Here is a 16,228-nt window from a genome sequence, read left to right on the forward strand (position 1 = left end):
AATCTACTACATTAGCTATAAAATGCAATAATCTAAAAACTACTTGTTTGAATAGTTTTACATTAATAACTGATGCATTTAACAATTTTATTTAATATTTAATTGCAAAATATTAAATTAATATTTAATAATATTAAGTTAGGATTCCTATGGGCATGGCTCTTGAAACTAGGGTTAGGGTTCCTATGGATAGGGTACTTGGAGCTACAGTTAGGGTTCCTATGGGTAGGGCTCCCTGCCCCAGGAGTCAGGTTCCTATGTGTGGGGTACTTGGAGACAGAGTTCGCATTCCTAAGGCTAGGGCTCCTAGCCCTAAAATGTGGGTTTCTATGATTAGAGTACTAGGAGCTAGGGTTAGGGTTCCTATGGGTAGGGTACCAGAGCTACATTTAGTGTTCCTAGGTTAGGGTTCCCCACCATAGGGTTCCTGTAGGTAGGGTACTTGGAACTAGGGTCAGAGTTTCTATGGGTAGGGTACTTGGAGCTAGGGTTAGGGTTCCTGTGGTTAGGGTAGCTGGACCTAGGGTTAGAGTTTCCTATGGGTAGCTTACCTTAACCTGGATTAGTGTTCCTATGGGTAGTGTACTTGGAGCTATGGTTTGGGTTCCTATGCATAGGGCTCCTTGACCTAGGATTAGGGTTCTTATGGATGGGTACTTTGAGCTAGGACTAGGGTTCCTATCGATAGGGTCTTGGAGCTAGGGTTACAGTTCATATGGGTATGGTACTTGGGGATATGCTTAGGGTTCCTGTGGGGATGATACTTGGAACTACGGGTAAGATGTCTATTTAGTATCTGACAAATTTTGAGACAAATAATTGAATTTCTTCTCATTTGTTAAAACTGTTCAACTTTAAATGGTATTTTGAAGAAAGTTTACTTTCCATTAAACTGTATTAAATACATTAAATATTTCCAATTTCATTATTATTGTGACTTGCATATTTAAATTATTACTAACACATTAAAACTTCATTCTTTTACTTGATCTGTAAATCAAATGTTTAATTTCTTTTCCTTACAAACATTCAAAAGCCTTGTTCTTTGAAATCTGTATTTTTCCACTATTGTGGACACTTCTGTGTATTTAAAGAGCTTCCGTCCCTCCTCAGACAACTCATAATCAAAGCCTATAGGCCCAGATCCTTAAAGGTATTTAAGCAACTACCTTTCATTGATTTCAATAAGAGTTAGGTGCCTAAATATCTTTGAGGATCTGGGACTTAGAGCCAATATTTGACCCACTGATACCTTTAAATTTGGAGGAACTAATACGCTTCACACACCAGGCATTTAGTTGATTTTTTTTCTCCCAGCATGCCTTTCTGGTGACTTTCCCTTTAAATTTGGCAGAGAGAAACTGCTGCAGCTCTAAAGTGGCCATTTTGTAAGAGATGTGTATTTGCTATTTCTTCCCAGCAAGATAGTAAGTTTTCTTATCCCATTATGTTTTTCTTTTCTTATGGTGGAATAGGTGGCACATTCTCAAAATCCCTTTGTAGAAGCAGTATTGTTAAATTCCTTTTACAAATAGAAAAATGGAGTGACAGAGGTTAAGTGACTTACATACGGTCACACAAGAAATCTGCTGCATAGCTTTCTGATTTCCAGACAAGGGCCTGAATCAAAATACCATCTATTTATATAATGAACCCACTCCCCACCAGTTTCTGAAAATCACTCAAGTTGAATGTGGATGTTATCATTCTTACAGTAGCTCAAGAAGTAATGATAGGACCCATCTCCACAAAGGTGTCTTTGCAGGATTCAGTGTCATTTCTTCTGACTCTTACAAGAGACTTGAGTACTTGTGACTATCTGCATTAATGACTGTTTCCTTTGTGAGACAAATGCTTTCCCATGGATTGCAGTAAATTCTATTTGTAGCCACAGCGTTTATGAAAAGAAAATCAGCAGAAGATGTAGAAGCAACAATGCGTGTACTAGCAGAAAAAAGCATATGGGAAAACTAGACGATGGCTTTGCAGTGGAAGTATTAGGAAGGAACTCCTGTAGTTTTCATTCTTTGGCCAAAGCTTATTGAGGTAGAAGTGTTCTTGTCTGAGTCTGGTAAATTCAGCACCTGTTCAAATATGTCGTCTTGGTGTGCTCTGTGAGAACTACAGGAAGAACAGGAGAAGCAGTACTCTGTTGTGGCCTTGACACACCCATTTTGGGATGGTGAGACCCAGAAGATCTGCACAATAGCCTAGCAACCAGACTAGATCTTCTAGTAGTGCTTCCCCCCATCCCTAGCCCACTGCAACAAGCACAGTAGAATGCACAAGGCTGTTCTGTTCCAGAAAGAACTGTCTGGAATCAATATTTTTTCTGTGAAAAATGTTGGTGAAAATTATTTTTATTAATGGCTTAATCAAAACTTTTCAGACTTAAAAATAAACAATCTGCCATCCCCAAAGAACCCATACAGCACCCCCTCTGCCTCTAAACTAAAAATAGCTGGCGTTAGCAGATTTTCAATTTTCTAACAAAAAACAGAATTTTTTGATGAAAATTAACATATTTTTGTTTCAAAATATGTGCATCTTTCTGAAAAACCAAATGCTGTTAAAATATGTTTTCGTGAAAAGTTTTTGACCAACTCTAGTTCCAGTGTAAGAGTTAGTGAAGGAGAAGTTTGTGTGAACTAAGGATTAGTGCTATGTGTTGATCCTCCACACTGAGTAGAAGTACGTCTCATTTTCTTTGCATGTCCTCCCCATTACTTCATGTCAGGAGTATATAAGAGGGTTGGGGAATAGGTAGAGACTGGATCTATGGAAGATAAATGGCCATAAGTGCAGCCCCCAGCCTGGTAAAAAAGGAACTTAGCTACTCTTCCACGAAGGCCTTATGCTAGCTATTTGTCAGGAATAACTTGGTGACCACACTGTAAAGCTTTCATTAATTTTGCACTGAGTTCCTCTTGGTCCCTGTCCTGCTCATTGCTTTTTACATTGTGCCTATATATGTGCAACCTGTACCTCTGTGATGATAGGATCAAACCCTTTCAGTGGTAACACAGCAGAATTCCAATTGGGATTGTACAGTCCTTGATGCACAAAAATTATCCAAAGCAGCACAGACGTAGGTATATGATTATGGAAAGCAAACACAAAAGACTTCAGAGGTTATAGAGTGGGTTTATTTTTAAAATTGTATTTAAAGATCATACTGTGTCTGAGTAGGTTAAAAAAAGCAATACAAAAGAGAAGAGAAATAGACAAAAATTCTACCTTTAATTTTTTGTACTTGAGACTGGAAGAGTATTACAGTGTTTCACTGCATTCTTAGCCACCCCCCAATTCCTTCCCTCACCCCCCCAGCTACTCTCAGAAAATTTCAGGAAAGACGGCATAATTTGTGGGGTTTGTCTGTATGGAGATTCTTTTCAGTCTTTTTTCAATTTCTCTGTTTCAGCCGTGTGTGTGTGTGTGTGTGTGCGTGTGCATTATCAACAGCAATTTGCTTTGGCATCTTGTTGTAAAGCCATATAAAGAGCGCTTCCCTTGTCATGCTCATGCATGCTTTAATATGGAGGCTTTATCAGGAAGCTGTTTGTCAGACACCCTGTTAGGAGATATTGTGAGAGCAATCAAAGCCATTAGAGCTAAAATTATTCCCTCTCAGCCTGTACCACACCCGGCAAGGTGACATTTTGCCTACTTTAAAAAGATGGCAGGCTCCTTGGCTTTTAGGATATGAATATATTTTTCCTTTTTTAGGTTCCTATTTAAAGACCAAAGTAATTGGCCGAACTTCTTTATTTCTTACATGCATTAAAAATCCTTCCTAAAAGGATTGTGTTTTAAAACTTTGTGTAGAACTAAAGTTCCTTGCAAATATGTGGTTTATTTTAACATAAATGTTTAATACAAAAAAATCAATCAATAACATTCTGCTAACTTCATTATATGATCATATTTCTGTGACTTTGTATGGGGGTAGGGGGAAAAAGTAAGGGAGAATGTTTGTGCAACATTTATGCGAAACCTGGAAGATCTATTTGTCTGTTATGAGTGTTAAAGGTTCTTTTTCAGTTTTCATCAAACTTAATTCACCCAAAATTCCATCTAGCAGTGGTCTTGGAGATGCTGCATTTCTGAGATTTATATGGAAGTTCTGAGAAGAAGGGAAGGTTTTTTGTATCCCTTATAAAATGGCAAAGGGTAAATGGTATTCTGTGAGAAGAGCCTCTAGGAGAGGAATGAGCAAGAAAGATGAAGAGTGGAAATATCGACAGGAGGCTGGGAGCCGGGTCTGATTTTTAAAGCATGGTCTGAGAGGCCTCTGTGGATATGTCTAACCTGCAATTAAAAACTCCTGGCTTGCTCATGCCAGATGACTTGGGCTCACAGGACTTGGGCTAAGGGGCTGTTTAACTGCAGTGCAGATGTTCAGGTTTGGTTTGGAGCCAAGCTCTAGGACCCTGCAAGGGTCCCATACACTGCAATTAAACGGATCCTTAGCCAAGCCCTCAAGCCTGAATCAGCTGACATGGGCCAGCCATAGGTGTCTAATTGCAATGTAGACATACCCTGTGTGAACTATGTTGGGAACCATTTGTGAACAGAAGGACTTCTTTAATATCACAGTTTTTCACAAAAAATGTTTGTCATACGTTGAATTCCATTTTTAGCAGCTGTGCAAAGGTGCTCCTGGATGTCATTATTTCCTTTGACTCTCCTCCACCTTCTAAGATTCTGGTCATTGTGACCGTCTGTGCATTGAGATGGACTGGATTAGCTCTCTCCAGAGAGATTTGTGCCACACCCTTGTAGCTACAGGTGGTCTCTATAGAGTGATGCAAAGCTGTCCCTATTCCCTAGACTCATGAGCTAAACATGATTCCTATCTCCTAATTACCTGAACAGAAAGGAACTAAAATCAGAGTCAGAGCTCACAAGCTAGCAAGTATATTGCACTGCCACTCAACCACTGGGCCAGCCACTTATATTTTTAGAAATAAATTTCTAACTATGTTTAGCTCTTGAAGACACCAGAATGCCAAAGCAGCTGCTGTACCTGAACTGAAAGTGGGTAACCACAAACGAGGCAGCCAGAGGGAATGCTTCAAGGACACACTGAAGCATAACTTGAAGCAGTGCAGCATTGATGTTGACAGCTAGGAGGCATCAGTGAGAGAGAGATCACACCTACAAGTAGCAGTCAAGGGGGTTATTCAATTTAAGAAGAATCATCATCTGGATCTTGAGGTACAGATGCTGAATCATAAACAGCAGCATTTTCAGCAGGCTCTGACTATAATCAGGCATCGAGCTATATACTCAAAGTGGAAAGGACCACCACTCATGCATTGGCCATTTTAGCTCATTCATACTCACAAGATGTAACACAGTTGTCAGTGTCTCTTTTGTCACAAAGGTAACAACAACAACTCTTGATACTGGGCTTGATGGACCTTTAGTCTGACCCAGAATGGCCGTTCTTAGGTTCTTATGATGACAGTTACATAAGTATAATAAGTATCATTCTTCTCTTACTTACAGTGATGTAAATTAGGAGAAATTCCATTCAAGTGAATGGAGATATGTTGCTATAAAACCACTGTGAGATCAGAATTGTTTTCTATGGACCAGATTTTGGCCCCCATGCTACCCCTATATTCTTCACTGGCAGCATATAGGGGCTATGAGGAGTGGCAATAAGTCAGAAGTAGCACAAGGCCAATGTAAGCGTATGGGTCATGGCCAAGTTTAGGAATGGATGTACTTGTATTACTCAGCATTGCAAGGATTCACTGCTGCAAGAGCAGCCTAATAGATAGTCTGGATTTATGGCTGCTTAAATTAGGGCTGCTTAAATTAGCGCAATCTTGAGGGATGATGCTGGCCCCTACAGTAGCTCAAAATCTACGTGGTGCAAAGGTGGGTGCCTCTGTCGAGCTGTACGCTCTGGGCTGAGCCTTCCAAGAAATACAACACAGGATCTAGCCTAACGTATTTTCTCCCTGAACAGATATAGTTGATTTGAGACGGGCAAAACTGACCCATTATTTACGGTACTTGTTATTTAATGAAGTCAGCTTCCTTGTGAGCTCAGCTCAAGGAATTATAGCAGCAGCTGTTAGAGCTGCTTTAGTGAAGGATCTACTAGAGGTTTCAAAAGCTTGTTTTTCTGCTAATAGCTTACAATAAGAGTTCAGTTGAGTCTGAAACTTTGCAAAATAAAATACATAAAAATATTAAATGAATCAGCATATACTAGGCCTGATTCACCACTCCGTTACACCAGTTTTAGACCAGCATAACTCATTTAGTTTTAGTGGTATAAAGGAGTAGCACATTTGGCCTGTTGTCCGATTCCTCAAAAGATGTCCTTCCAATCAGGTAAATAATGCAGTTTGAAAAATCATCTAAATATGTATTTAGGGAAGGTATCTGTATATACCTGATAAAAATTTTTAAGTCCTACGTTGTGGGGATTTTTTTATCAGGTCCCTTTAAAGGCTTTTTTAGTGTGTTTGAATATAGCGCTAACTGAACTTAAATGACAAAAAAAGCATTTAAATGCTGTTAAGAGTCTGAAAAACCCAGAAGAGCATGAAAAATGACAGTAAGACATTATAAATTTGCACGTGGCCTCAGATAGTGAACAGATCTCAAAACAAGGTGGATTATCATTACTATGGTTGTATATGATTGTTTCCCCAGTGTGCTAGGTGCTGTCCACATATGCCTGAATATATGGTTTAAATAAAATAAAGATAGAAAAAGCCTAGTGCTAATGATAAAAGATTTTGTGTTTGTTTATGGAATAAGAAAAACTATAGGGGTACTTTTTAACATTGAATTTTTTTTTTAGATGAATATAGAGAAATGGTGCTGGTTATGCTTCCTGATGCTTTTGGCCCCAATCCTGCATCCATTTACACGTGAACAATCCCATTGAACTCATGAGATTACTGGAAGCTTTGCATGTGATTTGGAGCTTTTGAGTGCAACCACAATATTAATAACAACAGGCAAATACAATGCATGGCCCTTGTTCGGCAATCTGTTCTGCTCAAGCTAAGCCATGTTGATTTCAGTAGGACTCCATGATGGCATAAGAACCCACTGTCACAACCCAATGGCTCCCCTCCCTGGGGAGATAGATCAGCATTGTATGTTGCTAATGCTGTCACAGGCATTGCAAAGTATTCTGGGAAGAATTAAAGGTGTGAGTGTAAGTGAAAGGTTCCTTTGCAGGTTGTAAAAGGCCGAAGAGGGAGGGGGAGAGAAGAGAATGGGTTAACTCAACAGTTCAGCTCAGCCTAAAGATAAGACGCTGGCACCAGTTCAAGGTCACTGTACTGGAACAAACTCTCTACAAACTCCATATCTCACCCAACCCCAGCTAACCGTGAGAAAAAAGAAAGAAGCCGGACAGGACTGCAGAGATTGCAAAAACTAGGAGACAGCGAAGGCCAGCGAGGGGGAAAACAAAGTCTTGCATCTCTAAAGCTGGTGTGTTTTGGGAAAGCTGAGGAAGCCACAGAAGGCAGGTTTGAACTGATACACAGAGCCTGGGGAACAAAGGTCCCAGAAGGAGATGCCCCAAAGAGACCCCAGGAACTTAAAACCCTCCCAGGAGCTGAAGCAAATCAGAGATCAACAGCGGACCCTGGATGACCCGCGCATGGGACAAGAACTCCTGTCCACCCCTCCCCCTCTTCTTCTTTCATTACACCCAGGCTTGGCAAGCCTTGGGTAGTGTAAGTGTGAGTATGAAAGTGGGTTAGGGCTTGGGGCAGTAACGCTTCCTTCCTTCCTTTGAGTGACGTGGAGAAAGGAATCCCCAGCACTCTCTGCTGTTATTTTTTTATTTTATCAATAAAGCTTTAAAACTCAGTTACTTTGTGTGCTCCATCATCTCCTCCCCAAACAATCCTGCGGCATCAGCCTGATCACCTGACGCCTCAGGCAGATTGGTAACAGAAATCTGTCACACCACCAGTGTGGATCAGATTGCTGGATTGGGCCTGAGGGACCAGGGGTGCTATTATAAAACCAGGCACCAGGTGGTCAGTTAAAAGTGGAGTTTTGATTTAACTCACATCTTTGCTGTTGTTCATTTAGGATTCACACATATGGCTAAAGCCACACATGAGTCTCAACATCTAGATGTTTATGTTATTTAAATATATAGTAAGGTTTTATATTGTATGTGTGTTTTACAAGGCCTTGCCGCTTAAGAGGTTATTTATATATATATATCTCACACTCACAAATGCTGACTTCCCCCCACCACACACACACACATTTTCATACTTTGATTCTGCTTCTGCACCATTTTGAAGTCATGTTGGCATAAAATTGGTGTAAAAAGAAGAACCAGGCCTCTTATTTATAGCATTTACCCTTCACAGCACCATCAAAATAATAAATTGGTGCATTTGAGCATTACGTGGAAATTAAGTTTTTTTCTCAGAAGACTGTCTCTTAAACAAGAAGGAAGAACATGATGATTATTCTGCACACATGACAATCATATCATGGATAACAGGCATCACTCATGACAAAATGCATTACATACCTACATTCCTCTGCAGTGACTCTCAGTTGGACAGAAGTATCAGATCTCACCATAAATTCTCCCTTTCCTTCCTTAACCTGGGGCCCTTTAAAATAAAAAAAAAATGTTTTGATTAAAACAGTTTGCCAAAATTGTTACAAATTCACAAATGTTTTGGTCAATCTGGATCTTCTTTTTTTAGTGAAAAAAAAAAGTTGCATCTGCAAAATTTAACCCAGCTTTAATTGTAAACAGATCTGGTTTTACTTTGCGATTGTAGTTCAACAACAACAATATCACTAAAATATTGAAAACCACACAAAGGTACAATGCCTATTTATTGCACATTTATTGTTAATTTGGTATGTAAATCCTCTAAATTATTTAGAAAATAAGATGCAAGTGGGATGTTTTCAATTTAGTTTCTTCTACAATCTTTATTTGTGACATTGGCCACATTCTGCAAAAGTATAGCTTAGCGGGACAATAAAAATATCTTATTCTCCATATCCCAGCCGCATATTCCAGACATGCATTGACTGGAATAGGGTAGCAAAAACCTCTTTGTTTGCTCTTTGCTTAGTTTGCGGTTTCTGATAATTCAACAGACTAATCTGTTACCAAACTCATGATCTTAAATTGATTTATGGGAAGAAAAGGAAAATGCAATGTTGTCATGTCTTTTAAATTATTTTAGAAGATTTCAAAATATTTCTAGAGGCTCTGTGAAACATTTTAGAAGCTATGAACTTTTGAAAAAAACAATAGAGTGTTTTAAAGAAAAAATGAATCATAGTGGAATTAAAATAAATGTTTGTGAATCTAAATAACATTAGTCTGAGAAAACTACTTTATATTTCTTATTCAAAGATAAACTACATATTTAATCTAATCAGAAATTAGAGAGTTCTGATTTATCTGAAATTTGGAATGTCTCCTAACTGAGATGTACAATATGAAAAGAAACCAAAATTGACTTACAGCCTTTTGGTTGTAGGAATTCTTAATTCTTGGGACAGAGGGTGGGTGGGAGCTCTTTAGCACCTCAAAAAAAATGATTTTTTGATTCAAAAAATGTTCCTCCATTCCAACTAATATACTTATATTTTAAAAAGAGATGAGCTCAGTAATTTTCAATGGCAGTGAGTATTCCACAAGGATTCTTGAAGGCTCTTACATAGGTTAGGTATGTTGTCTTCTTATCCATCTTATAATTGAAATTGGAATCTTGGATGTTTTCATCATTGGGAATTTGGCTTCATATTTGTCTCTGCAAGACAATTCCTATTTGCTCATGCTTATGACTGTAGGCCTTACTCCTACAAATGATAATATCTGAATCAGAGAGCTTGATTAAGTGTATCTGAGGTATGGAATGGAAAAATAAAGCATCCTAGATTTAGCCCATTGTTGCTAAAAGCAAAATCTAAAGTATTTCCAAAAGTCTGAGGTTAATCTCTCCATTACCTTTCCGTTAGGTTTACTGGTGGATTCCTCTGCACATAGGTGCATGGAACAGGACAGTTTCTTTTTGTTTAAAAGAGCCTGGTCTTATATGGAAGTCCTACAGTTTTGATTCCAAAAAGGTCAGTGATGAGTTTCCGTCTCTACAGATGCCAGGCAATGGTGGTATCACGTGCCCAAGCTATTCTTCCTAGGCAGCCAAATCAGAGCAACAGGTGAAAAGTGGTAACAACTGAGAAGAGATAAAGAGAGCTCGTGCAAAATATCAAAGAAATCATTAAGGGGGAAAATAGTGACGTACACTGAAGATGGTGAGCTTACTGATAGCTGCAGGCAATTAAAGGATTTCATGACTCATATACTATCAATTTGTTTTTCATGACTCATTGTTTTTAATCCAAAAGACATAGTCATTAAATCATTTGAATTTACTGTTAGAAACATTTTTATTGGACAATCTACAGAGGTAAATTGATTGAGCAGTGAAACATGACACTTCTGCAGGTGAGATTATCAAGAGATAACTGCACCCCCAGGACAGAAGGTGCATCTGGGTGTCCCTGCTTCTCTCAGAATTGTGATTGCTGCATGATGATAAATATATAATTACCCTCTACTGTTGCCTAATGTCTTCATGAAATTTGTTCAGTGCCTAAATATAAAGGCATTAGCCTGTTTGTGGACTAGACAGGAATGACTAGTTAATATTTGGCTATATGACATTTTTAAAAGATGGAAACCCCTACTGCATAGTGAAATACCTAGTGATCTTTCTGACTGGAATTTCAGGTTGGTCTATAAAATTTTTCTACTTCAAGTAACCTACAAATACTCTACTGGCTTTCTTTAAAGAATCCAGTTTATTGTTGATTTCAAGCTCAAGCAATACCTTATGGGCAATGAGGTAAGAAAGAAGGTGAAAAAGCAGTATGGGGAAAATGTAATAGTTCTTGAATATATTGTTGCTGAACCAAATGGCCAAGTTTAAAAATACAGCACAGTGGATGTCTCCACAAAGCAATTAACAGAACTGTTGTGTCTGAAAAATCCTGCCATGTGCATGCCAAAGTTGCCCCTTTATGCACATGGCTCATAAGTTTGTGCGTGCATAATGGGTGCATTGTTTTATGTGGATACAGCCATTGTGTCCATCTTTGAAAATATCTCCACATCATTTGTGCTGTGTGAAGTGGAGTGCTTTCAGATGTGGAGAGTGTGGAGTAAAATCACACTGAATTCTGTTTGGTCTTCACCACCCAATTCTTTGGAAAAAATACTTTCCTTTTCTCCCCCAGACTTCTCCACCTTTCTAAGTTTGGTAGAGGACACCACTGCCCTCTTTCCTCACCCTGAATTGATAGTATTTCATAAGTTATGGCAGTCATCAGAGAACATATAAAAAATACTTTTCTTTTTTTAATAAAAAAAAGGTAGACACCAGTTTCATCACTGAGATTCATTCCTCTGGCAGCTGTTACTCTAATGATATGTTACTGTGATACAATTTCAGTGAGACACTGCTCTGCTGAGATTTTATTATTGAACATTACCAGGGCCCTGTCAATCTGGAGATACACCAAAGTAATAGGTCAGAATGATGGTTGAAGAAAAGTGAACCTTGAAAAGTGATGGAGTAGGAGAAGACAAGAAATTCAGGTTGTTTTATTTTAAAATGGCTTTACGCATGCAGACGTAATTTAAACTTTCTGATTGGCTGGCCCTTACATCATATCCATCTATATAATGCTTGTACATGAATGGCTTGCACTGTTTTCCTTATTTTTATATATAAATTCCATCTCCTAACAGCAATATGTAACAAGACACTCCTGGCAAGACATTTAAGAAGATTATTGCATTTCTTGGGTGGTTAAGTCACTCGACTTTCTGCTTCTTGCCTTCTAACACTACTCAAGGCGTGCTATAATTACCCAGTAATGTACTGCCTGTCATATTTTATTGCTTAATTGAAATACACACACATCTGAGAAAACTCTAATTATGCACAGATTTCTAAAGCTAATTTAAAATAAAACTTACTGGATCTTCTCTCCGGAACCCTTTTATTCTAGCCATTACTTTGACCTATTGTTTTCTAATTCTCTATTTCCCTCCATATCAACAAAGTTAGGAGATCTAGGGAACCCTGATGCTTGAAATAGCTTTTAAAAACTTTTAAAAGGCCTGAATTCCTCTCTCACTTGAACTACTGCTGTATTCCTCACCTGTGCAAATCAGTCCCCCTATTTGTAATATAGGGATAGTACATAATATTTTTGTGCATCAGTTGTGTTTATTGTGGTACATAATGGCTCTCATTTTCTGTTTCTTTGCAATAAGAAAGGTCTGCATATAAATGGAAGATGCCTATTTTGTGTAATGATACTATATTCCACTTAATTTAATGATTTGCTTATGCTCCTCTGTTCAAAGTGTTTTGCTTTTGCATAACATCTATTAAAATCAATGCCTCCTAAAAAGCAGAGCTATCTATCCATCTTAGGTATTTCTAAGAAGCCTATCATGTTAGTATCTCAGAGCTGGAGATAAAATATTTCCAAGCTCTCTCTCCTTTAGTGAGATCCTTGGTAATAAAGATTATTTCTTAGCAGCAAGGCAACACGACAGGCCTCAAGACCTTAGACTCACAATATACCTAACTCCTAGTGCTGCAGAGAAAAATCTTCATTGTCAGTCACACATCATGCTTTATTGCTTCAGTGCAAAAACCCTACACTTTTAGTTAATTTAATAACTCAGTCTAGCTCTTACATTGACAAAACATTATTAGCTACCTTAATAAAGAAAAATGTGACAGGAATCAATATGAATTAGATAAATGTTATTTCCACACAGTGATAAGAAACCATCAATGGCAGAGTCATAAAAGGATTCACATTTGAGCCGGTTTTATAACACTTTAGAGCTGAATAGATGGAAGAACAACCCCAGTTTCCCAAGTGCAATGGAAGCAATGAATACTTTCATATAGTTGAGACAATTAAAGTTGGGTTCAGATTTTTACCAGAAGCACGGATTCAGCTTCTCTACTTTATATGAAGAATACAGTGTATCTTCCAGAAATGCAGTGATTAATCTGAGTAAATAATTAGTCTTCTGAGGATTTTCAAGTACATTTCTTACTTAATTTGAGTTAAAATGAATTTAAATGGGACTTTTTAAGAAACAATTCCCTAGTATCTCCCCTTTTTTGCTCCTTTTGATAACAAATGGCTAATTTCTTATCATTTACATTTTCCATGTAGTAAGAGCTTATTGTCATGTTGCAAGAAAATAATCACAATATATTTAAGAATGACATGGAGTGAGAGAGTTAATGGATGGTGTGTTTATAACCTGGTTATTGTCTGTCATTTACAGAAATGAGGAAATATGCAAACTAAGGTTGTAAGACATTGGCATAAAGTCTCCAGCTTTCTGTACCTTCTGCCTTAACTGGTGTGTGTGTGTGTGTGTGTGAATATGGGAGTATTACTGGAACTTGAATTAATCTGGATTTATTAACCCAAGTTTTACTTATTACTGGTCCATTAAGATTTCAAGCAATGGAACGTATAATTCCTTGTCATAGGTTTGCCGTCAAACCAAATCCGCTGTACTAACAAATTAGGGCTGGTTGGGAAATAAGAATTCCATTTCATGAAAATGTTTGAGATTTCAGAATTTGTTTTCATTCTACCTTGGAATAAAACTGCAACTTTAAAAAAAAAAAAGTACGTGAAAAGAGAGAGCTTCACTGCAAAGTAGCCAAGATCCCAGTGGCAGGGCACTCAGAATGTGGGAGAGCCCATGTTCAGGTCCTTGCTCTGCCTTATTCAGAGCAAGGACTTGAACGTCGGTCTCCCACATCCCAGGTGAGAGCCCTGGTTGCAGGACTACGGGAAATTTAGGGATTTTGACCAGAAATTCCATCCTGGACCTGAGAAACCTTCCCAACCTTATCTGTGATTGTTGAAACCAATTGATTACCATCCAAGGTTTCAGGTTCAATAACTTGACATTTTCTGATGAAAAATCACTGCAGTGAAAAATTCTAGACCAGATCTAAAACTGATGCAATTTGACATGCTTGGCAGTCACTGCTCCAGAGAAACGTGGGACAAGGAACCAGCAAGGGTTGTGCAGGTCATCTTGGAAGCATACTGTCAGAGTTGTGTGGCGGAAGCTTTCTTTGCTCCTGCCTGCACTTTAGCTAGTGCTTTCAGTTGCTCAGTTTCATGAGTGCCAGAACAACCCAACTTTTTGGTTGCTGTTGTTGTACAAAGGAGATTAAGAGGGGGAGGGAATGCAGCTAATCCACTCTTTCCTAGTTTAGCTGTGCACGCTAAAGCTTCCATAGATTTGCTTCAAACTGTAAATTCTACCCTCAACACTCTTTACTGTAAAATGAATTGGGGACAGTTCCCAATCCTTGGGAAAAAATAAACAGATAATTTTTTTGTATAAGATAACACAGTAGGGTCAATAAAGCAGTATCACAGGAGCTAACTGATCCTGGTGATGTGGCTTATTTAGGACTTTATTGTGAGAGCTGTTGAGTACCCTCAACTCCCTTTGTAGTCAATGACAGGTGAAGGTGCTGAGTGCCTTTGAAAATCATATACTTATTATTCATTAGTGTATATACTGTTCTATAGAAATGTGCCACATGAGATGGGCAAGAATGTACTGTTATACTGGGGGTTGGGTGAAGCCACCCTTCTTTCAGGATAAATGTGAAAAGCAATGAAGCTCCTTTATGGAATAGATGACATAGCTGAAACACTGGCAGTGTGCAAGGCCAGAGTAGGAGTTGAGCCATGCAGCCTCAAAGGTTTTCTCTAGGTCTGAATGCAAATAAAGGGGGCGGGGTAGTGTTTGAAGGAGCTCTGTATGTAAGAGAGAGGAAGGTCAGAAGCACTCAGACAAGGCAGTAAGGAAACCCCAGAGACAGCCAGTGGTAGCATAACACTGAGAAAAAGTTGAGAGACAGAGAGAGAGAGAGAGAGATTTTGGGTGGAGTGCTGGCTGGAAAGGGGCTTGAAACTATGAGCAAACAAACTGTTTCCCGCTCTTTGACTCCTACTGTGTTCAGGGAAATGGGCTTGTAAATAACCAGGATTCCGTCAAATAATTACCTGACTCCTCATCAGTTTCTCCCCCTAACAGAATCAACCTACAAGCCCCCTCTCCCCCAGTATTGGTTAACCACTCTGGTCAAAGGAGTCACAGTATTTTACATTCAGTGTTTAGATAAATTACAAAATGAAGTCCAGGCATGTTGTATGTTCAGCTGTCTTTAGATGCTTTAAATAAAAGCAATCTTATCTGTGATCTACTCCATATTTTTCAGGCTCTTTCTCATAATTTGCTTCAGGAGATTTGAGCTGACATTTCATTGCACTGTACTGTAGATTTGTGTGTACACCTATATATACACATACACAAGAGAATTGTGTGGGAAATGGTTTTACCGTCATGTTAAAATTTGAGATTTTCAAAAATTTCCCTGTTTTGCACTGTGATAAAACTGAGACCTTTTGAATTTTTTTACCAAAAGATAGAGTGATTCAAACCAGAATGGTCTGGTGGTTAGGGCATTCACCTAAGATGTGGGAGAGACACGTTCAAGTACTTCTTCCACTTGACTGAGCAGTACTGGAACCTTGACCTCTCATATCTAAAAACCAGGGCATTCTCTGTGGCTCTGTCTCCCCCCGCAGAAATTCTATCTTGGCCTTAAGAGCCATTCCTAATGAAAGTTTTGTCAAAACTGATACATTCCCATGAACATTTTCGGTTTAGACAAATGAGCATTTTATGATGAAAAACCATTTAGTCAAAAAATTCCCAACCAGCTCTAATAGACCGCACACACACAAAATGTAAAATAGTGTATTGAGACAGGAAAAAACCCTTTGGATGTTAAGGAGTACTTGTGGCACCTTAAAGACTAACAAATTTATTTGAGCATAAGCTTTCATGAACTACAGCTCACTTCATCGGATGCGTGCTGACATTTCATTACTGCAGTTTACATTAATACTTACAAAAGCTCATGAGCATTAAGTAGAAGTGCATAGGTTTGAGAAGCAGGAGTAGCATTATATTTTGGTTACCCATCGTTTGTCACAGTGCACAGATATTACAGATCCTAATTTAATTCACAGTGGCCATGATACATTTTTCCCCAAGGCAAAGTTTGTATCCTATAGGTGACGACAAGCAGGAATTTTAATGATGCTT

At 38.5% G+C, this 16,228-nt stretch overlaps 1 long non-coding RNA gene across 2 annotated transcripts; it reads left to right on the forward strand.

Moving 5' to 3' along the window:
* The first annotated feature begins 1,285 nt into the window (after window positions 1-1,285).
* Window positions 1,286-12,730, forward strand: LOC122460438. Of its 2 annotated transcripts, XR_006281742.1 has the most exons (3): window positions 1,286-1,427; window positions 2,120-2,691; window positions 9,997-12,730. It is a non-coding gene; the product is annotated as an uncharacterized LOC122460438 (long non-coding RNA). The 2 variants fall into 2 exon arrangements; XR_006281743.1 differs by lacking the exon at window positions 2,120-2,691 and having other exon boundaries at window positions 1,299-1,427.
* The last annotated feature ends 3,498 nt before the right edge of the window (window positions 12,731-16,228 follow it).

The sequence above is a fragment of the Dermochelys coriacea genome, chromosome 5, assembly GCF_009764565.3.
Source record: "Dermochelys coriacea isolate rDerCor1 chromosome 5, rDerCor1.pri.v4, whole genome shotgun sequence".
Taxonomy (NCBI): Eukaryota; Metazoa; Chordata; order Testudines; family Dermochelyidae; genus Dermochelys; species Dermochelys coriacea.